Source organism: Neovison vison, chromosome X, assembly GCF_020171115.1.
Source record: "Neovison vison isolate M4711 chromosome X, ASM_NN_V1, whole genome shotgun sequence".
Lineage (NCBI taxonomy): Eukaryota > Metazoa > Chordata > Mammalia > Carnivora > Mustelidae > Neogale > Neogale vison.
In genome coordinates, this window is record NC_058105.1 from 5,476,749 (window position 1) to 5,484,492 (window position 7,744).

A 7,744-nucleotide genomic window follows, 5' to 3' on the forward strand; every position below is an offset into this window, starting at 1 on the left:
GGCCAGAGAGGTTGAACAATGCAGGCAGAGGTGAGGGAGCAACTCATTCACTCTTTCTGAATTGAAGAGAGGCCTTTGGCTGGGACAGGGATTTGGGGTTCTTTGGAGGCTCCTTCTCCTCCTCCCTTGGAGTGGCATCATGTAAGGCCCACTTCTGGGAGGGCTTGGAGTTGAGTAACCTGGACGGACGTCTAGCCCCCTAGCCAGCTTTGCAGTCCCTTTCCCCTTTTCTTTTTAGGAATTGTGCCTTTCCTGGTGTTTGGGCCTGTTCTTTCCGTAATCTGAAATTATCAGATCTAGTCTAATGTTTAATATTATGTATTTAGGAATTAAATTCTTCAGCTTATATAAAATTGAATTTCTCAGAAGCCACAGGCAAGAAGACAGGGATACAGCTACCCACAGGACCATCTTGACCTTCTATCTGACGGGGACACATTGTCTTGCTTCCCATTGTGCACGTGCACTCTGCCTAAGCACCTATGCCCAGCACTTAAGACCCTCTATGACTTGACCTTGCTTCAACTTCTCCAACTCCATTTCCCCATGTTCCAGCTGCTCCAGCATGGTCTCCATTCCCTGAGTTCTTTCTGTGCTTTCCAGTTGTTCTGACTTGGCTCATACCGTTCCATCTACCTATAATTTCTTTCATTTCTTTCTCTGTCTGTAGGAATCTCACTTATCTTTTAAGGGCCAGTGCAGTGCCAAATCTTTTAGAAAGCCTTCCCTTATGGCATGACATGCAAACTGATTAATACAGAGCTTGAGATCACGTAGATGCTTAAGAAATGTTTTTGCCCATCACCTTTGCTGACTGCTGCTTCTTCCCTAGGCATTATTCATCTCATCTTCTTCTCTGTTCCTGCTGCATATTTGCTTGTTCTTTGATCTAAGAAGTCTTCTATCATCGAGGTTAATGAGAAGATTCAGGAATCAGATAACTCTGGGTCACCAACTAGCTGTGTGACCTTAAGCAAGTCATTTTCAACCCTGAGACTCAGTTTTCTCTTCTGTCAACTGATCCACAGCACCGCACATGGATGGAATGGGATAATATACAGAAAGCTTTCAGAAGACAGAGTACCTGGTCTATAGTAAGCATTTAATATGGGTTTGTCATTCTTATTACTTTGATAAAATATAGGGGCTTCTGGGTCCAGCAAAGATGGAATAGTCCCATTCCTCCCAGGTCCTCTCTGTGACAACTAGTGAACCCTGGACATAATGCAAAAAGCAGCATAGGAAGACCCCAAGAAGCAGAGAAAAGATAGAGAACTGTCTAGGGACCTTGGGACTTGGAGGAATGACATGGTGGTGAGTTCCCTGGGATTCCTTACTGCCTTCCATGTATCCCTGACAGCACACTACAGACACTTCCAACCTGCAACTGGCCACAGGCATACATGAAATGACCGAAGAAAAAAATGTCCTTCTAGCCAAAGAACTGGGAAAATGTGACCTAGTGGAACAGAAATATTTTGATGTTACCTGTCTTACTTCAGCCAAACAAGAAAGAAGAAAACTACTTTCTCCCTGTGGTATCAGTAAGGTCAAGTGGGAAGTGGAATTTCTGGCCCCACCCCAATAACAAAGAGGTAGAATGAGACAGTGAAAGGAGGTACTAGTTGGCACTGAACTGTTTTAGATATGGTAGTGTTAATGGGGCTCAGCAGGAAGATGAACTTCCACTCTACCTTATGGGAATAAGACAATGCCAAGTGGTATAATTTGGCACTGCACTTTTGTCAGGATGGTATTGTTAGGGCCCATTTGTGAGTAGAGCATCCACCACCAGCTAGACCCACATATTACACCTCAACAGGGTGACTATATGCAAAAATCAAGATTAAATAGATCCAAAGTCTCACAACATGATACCCAAAATGTCTGGAATATATTTGATAAATCACTTGCCATACCTAGAACCAGGAAAATCACAACATGAGTGAGGAGAGACCATCAACCAATGTCAACACTTAGATGACAGAGATGTTGGAATGATCTGTCAAGGATTTTAGAGCAACCACAGTAAAAATGCTTCAATGAGCAGTTATGAATATTCTTGGAGCAAGGGAAAAATGGAAAGTCTTAATAAAGAAATAGAAGACAAAAGAAGAACAAAATTAAAAATTTTAGACTGCAAAATACAACAATTGAAACAAACAAACAAACAAACAACTCAGTGGATGGGCTTAACAGAGGAATGGAGGGGACAGATGAAAGAACCAGTGAATTTGAAGATAGAACCATAGAAATTACCTAATCTGAACAACAGAAAGAAATCGATTTAAAAAAAAAAAACTCACAAATGAACAAACCCTTAGGGATTTGTGAGAACATAAAAAATGTAATATTTTAGCATCAAAATCCTAGAAGATGAGGGGAGAGAGAGAGAGTGGGACTGAAAATATTGGAATAAATAATGGATGAGAAATACCCAGATTTGACAAAAGATATAACCCTCTTGATTCAAAGAGCTAGGCAAAACCCAGGCAAGATGAACACAAAGATATCCACACCAACACAACATAGCCAAACTTCAGAATACTAAAAGTAGATGAAAAAGAACCTTAAAAATAATTAGACAAGTGATTCATGACCTATAAAGGTATGTCCTAGTCCTCTTGGGTTGCTATAATAGAATACCATAGGCTGGACTGCTTAAATAACAGAAATACATTTCTCACAGTTCTGGAAGCTGAGAAATCTGAGATCAGGGTGCCAGTGTGGTCAAGTGAGGCCCTCGTCCTGGTTTGCAGATGGCTGTCTTCTTGTTGTTTTCTCACACAGGGAAGAGAGAGATCATCACTCTCATTTCTCCTCCTATAAGGGCACTAATCCCATTTTGGAGGGCTCCAAGCTCATGACATGATTACCTCCTAAAGACCCCACCTCCTCATACCATCACCTTGGGAATTAGGATTTCAACATATGAATGGGGGTGCACACAATCAGTCCAAAGCAAGATACACTGATTTGAATGGTGGTGTATTTCTTTTCAGAAATCCTGGAGGTAAGAAGGAGGTGGCACAACATTTTCCCAGTGCTAAGAGAGAAAAACTATCAACCTAGAATTCCATACTCAGAGAAAATAACCTGAAGGAATGAAGGCAAAAGGAACAAATTCTCAGATGAAAGAAAACTAAGAATATATCACCAACACACTTACCCTAAGAAATGGCTAAAAGAAGTTCTCTAAACAGGAAGTAAATGTTGAAATTAAGAAATCCTGGAACTCAGGAATGAAGAACAGCAGAGAGAATAAGAGAGTTTAAGTTTTCTAAATCATGTTAGATTATTGAAGCAGAATTTATGACATTTACTAACAGGTGTCTAAACAAACATATATAGAGCAGCACCTGGCTCAGTCATTAAGTGTCTGCCTCTGGCTCAGGTCATGATCCTGGGGTCTTAGGATCGAGCCCCATGTCAGGCTCCCTGCTTGGCAGAAAGCCTGCTTCTCCCTCTCCCACACCCCTTGCTTGTATTTCCTCTCTCACTGTCTCTCTCTCTCTCTCTCTGTCAAATAAATAAGTAAATAAATAAAAATCTTTTAAAAAATAAACATATATAGAGAAAATATTTAAGACATTGGTACTATAAAGTGAAGGAAGGCAAAGCGACATAAGTTGAGACAGGGTTTCTACACTTTACTCAAACTGACAAAGTGTTTACATTAGTAGACTGCAAAATAGCTACTAAGAAAACTATATGAATAGATACCCTCAATAACACTGTAGAAAAACCAAAATGGAATTCTAAAAAGACAGATCCTGACAGAGTGGATTGAAAAACATGACCCAACTGTATGAGGTCTATAAGAAAATAATTTCAATACAATAATATAGGTACATTGAAAACAAAAGGACAGAAAAACAGTATCATGCAAACATTTATCAGAAGAAAGCAAGAACAGCTATGTTAATATTAGATAAAGTAGACTTCAGAGCAAAGAAAATTACCAGAGACAGAAAAGAACATTATATAATAATAAAAGGGTTAATGCACCAAAAAGACATCTCAATTCTAAGTGTGTACACATCAAACAACAGCACTTCAAAATACGTGAAGCAAAAACTAATAGAACTGAGAAGAGAAATAGACAAATCCACAATTATAGTTGGAGACCTCAACAGCCCTCTCTCAATAATTGATAGAATGATTAAACATAAAATCAGCAAAGGTCTAGGAGAACTCAGCAATACCATTGTGTAGCAGGATCTAATCGACAGCTATAGAACCCTTCACCCAACAGAAGCAGAATAGGCATTCTTTTCAAGTGCCTAGATAATAGTCACCAACATGGACCATATTCTGAGCTATAAAACAAACCTAAACAAATTTTTAAAAATCAAAAATATACAGAAGGAGTCCTGTGACCACAATGGTATCCAAGTAGACATCAAAATAAAACACCTTGAGATTTGTGAGACACAGCTAATGCTGTGCCCAGAAGGAAATTTATAGCACTAAATGCATACCTTAGACAAAAGTTAGAGTCTCAAATAAATAGTCTAAATTCCTATTTCAAAAGTCTAGAAAAGAAGAACAAAATAAACCCAAAGCAAGCAGAAGGGAGAAATAATAAATAACAGAAATCAATGAAACTGAAAACAGCAAACAAGACAAAAATCAATGAAGTAAGAAGCTAGTTTTCTGAAAAGATCACTAGGGTTGGCAAACATCTAGCAATACTGATGAAGAAAAAGAGAAGATATAAGGAATATCACTGCAAATCCCACAGGTATCAAGAAAATAAAAAGGGAATATTGTGAACACCTCTGCACACATAACTTTGACAACAAGTATAATGGACCAAGTCTTTGAAAAGCACAAACTACCAAAGTCACCCAATATGAAAAAGAGAGCATGAATAGACATATGACCATTAAAGAGACTGAATGCATAGTTATTAAAAAAAAAAAAACAAACTCCTGAGAAAGAGATCTCCAGACCCAGATGGTTTAATTGGCACATTCTATCAAGGATTTGAAGAAGAATTAACACCAATTTTATAGTGTCTTCTAGAAAATAAAAGAGGAAAGAAGCTCCAAACTCATTTTATGAGGTCAGTCTTACTTGATACCAAAGCCAGATAAAGATGGTACAAAAAATGAAAACCACACAATGATACCTCTCATGAATGTAGAGACAAACATTCTTGAAACATATATTAGCAATAGAATTCAGCAGTATATGATAATAATTGTGTACCTTGACCAAGCGGGGTTTAGTACACATATGTAAATTTGACTCAATATTTGCAATCAATGTAATTCATTATATCAACACGCTGAAGAAGAAAAGTCGCATTGAGCATGCAAAAACATGTGGCAAAATCCAACTGTCACTCATGGTAAAAACAAAACAAAACACCTCACAGCAATTTAGGAATAGAAGATATTATGGACTGAATTATGACCCCTACAATTTCTGTGTTGAAGTCCTAACCACCAGCGTGACTGTATTTGGAGATAGGGCCTTTAAAGAGACAACTGAAGTTAAATGAGGTCATAGGAGTGGAACCTTAATTCAGTAGGATTGGTGTCCTCATAAAAAGAGAGACACCAGAGCTTTTTCTCTGTCTCTGTCTCTCTGTCTCCCTACCGTGCATGTGCATGGAAGAAAGTCCATGTAAGGACACATTAAGAAGGTGGCATCTGCAACCCAATGAGAGAGCTCTCACTAGGCGCCAACCCTGCTACCACCTTGACCTTGGACTTCACAGTTGTGTGAGAAAATAAATTTCTGTTGGTTAAGCCATCCAGCCTATGGTATTCCGTTATGGCTGCCCAAACAACTAATACAAAGGGTAACTTTCTCAACTTGGTATCTATGAAAAACCTATTGTACTTAAAGGTGAAGGAATGAATATTTTCTCTCTAAGATCAGGAATAATTAAACTTTTACTCAACAGAGTATTGGAAGTCATAGCCAGCTCAATAAAGCAAGAAAAGGAGGGACCAGGAATATAGGTTGGAAAGGTAGAAATAGAACTGTCCCTATTTGCAGATGGCGTAATTGTCTACACACAAAAAAATCCTAAGACATTTACAAAATGAGCAATCAGTAAGTTCAGCAATGTTGCAGGATATAAGAACGAGACACAAAAATTAATCCTAGTTTTATATATTAGCACCAAGCATGTGGAAACTATAATTAAAAATATAATATCATTTACAGACAGTCCTAAAAAAGAAAGAAATACTTAGCCATAAACCCAACAGTACAGTACTTTTACGCTGAAAACTAAGAAGATCTAAATAAATGGAGAGACATACCATGTTCAGAGACTAAAAGACTCAAGATAATAATGATGTCAGTTCTTTCCAAATTGATATGTGAGTTAAATGCATCATCAAATAAATCATCAAAATGTCAGCAGGACTTTTTTGGTAAATATAGACAATATTATCCTTAAATTTATACGGAAAAACAAAGGAACTAAGATAGTTAAAAACAATTCTGAAAAAGAAGAATAAAGAGGAGGAATTGCGCTGCTTGTTATTAAGGCTTGTTGTATAATGGTGGTAACCGGGACAGTGTGGTTTGGGCAGAGGAATAGACATATAGATCAGTGGAACAGAAATAGACCCACACAAATATGTCCAACATATTTTGACAAAGTTGCAAAAGCAATTCAACAGAGAAAGGATAGTCTTTAAAAAAAAATGATGCTGGAGCAATTGGACATCCATGGGCAAAAACAAACAAACAAAAAAAGTAAGAAAAGAAATCTAGATATAGTGTACATAACTTGTACAAAAATGAACTCAAAATGGATCAGACTTAAATGTAAAATATATAACTATGTAAAACATTCTGAAAGGAAGATAGAAGAAAATATTCAGGACCTAAGCCTTGGTATATATGGTCCTTCCTATGTATGGACCAGGCCATGCATAGCAGAACCACAATCCATTAAAAAAAACAAAACAAAAAACAAACAAACAAAAGAAACAGATCAATTGAATGGCATCAAAATGAAATACCCTGTTAAGAGGATGAAAAGACACATTACAGAGTGGGGAAAAAAATTTCCAAACTACATATTTAACAAAAGACTTTTATCTAGAATATAGAAAGAGCTTGAAAATATCAACCAACCACTCCCATTAGAAAAGAGTCAAAATATATGAAGAGAGATTTCATGGAAGAGAATCCACAGATGGCTAATAAGGACATAAACAAATGCTCAATATCACCAGGTATCAGGAAGTCCTAATTAAAACCACAATAAGGGGGCGCCTGGGTGGCTCAGTGGGTTAAAGCCTCTGCCTTCCGCTCGGGTCATGATCCCAGGATCCTGGGATCGAGCCCCACATCGGGCTCTCTGCTCCGTGGAGAGCCTGTTTCCTCCTCTCTCTCTCTCTGCCTGCCCCTCTGCCTACTCGTGATCTCTTTCTGTCAAATAAATAAATAAAATATTTAAAACCACAATAAGATATCTTTGTATGCCTATCAGAATAGCTAAAACAAGAAACAGCGATAGCACCAAGTGCTGGAGATGACACTGAGAAACTGGATCGCTCATACATTCTTGGTGAGAATGCAGAATGGAATTGCCATTCTGGAAATAGTTTGGCAGTTCCTTATAAAACTAAAGAAGAAATGACTGCATGACTCATTTGGCCATAGACCCCAGTGAAATGAAAACTTATTCCACACACAAAAAATCTACAAAGCAGCTTTATTTGTTTCTTTTTAAGAGTTTATTTTTAAGTAATCTCTATACCCGAAATGG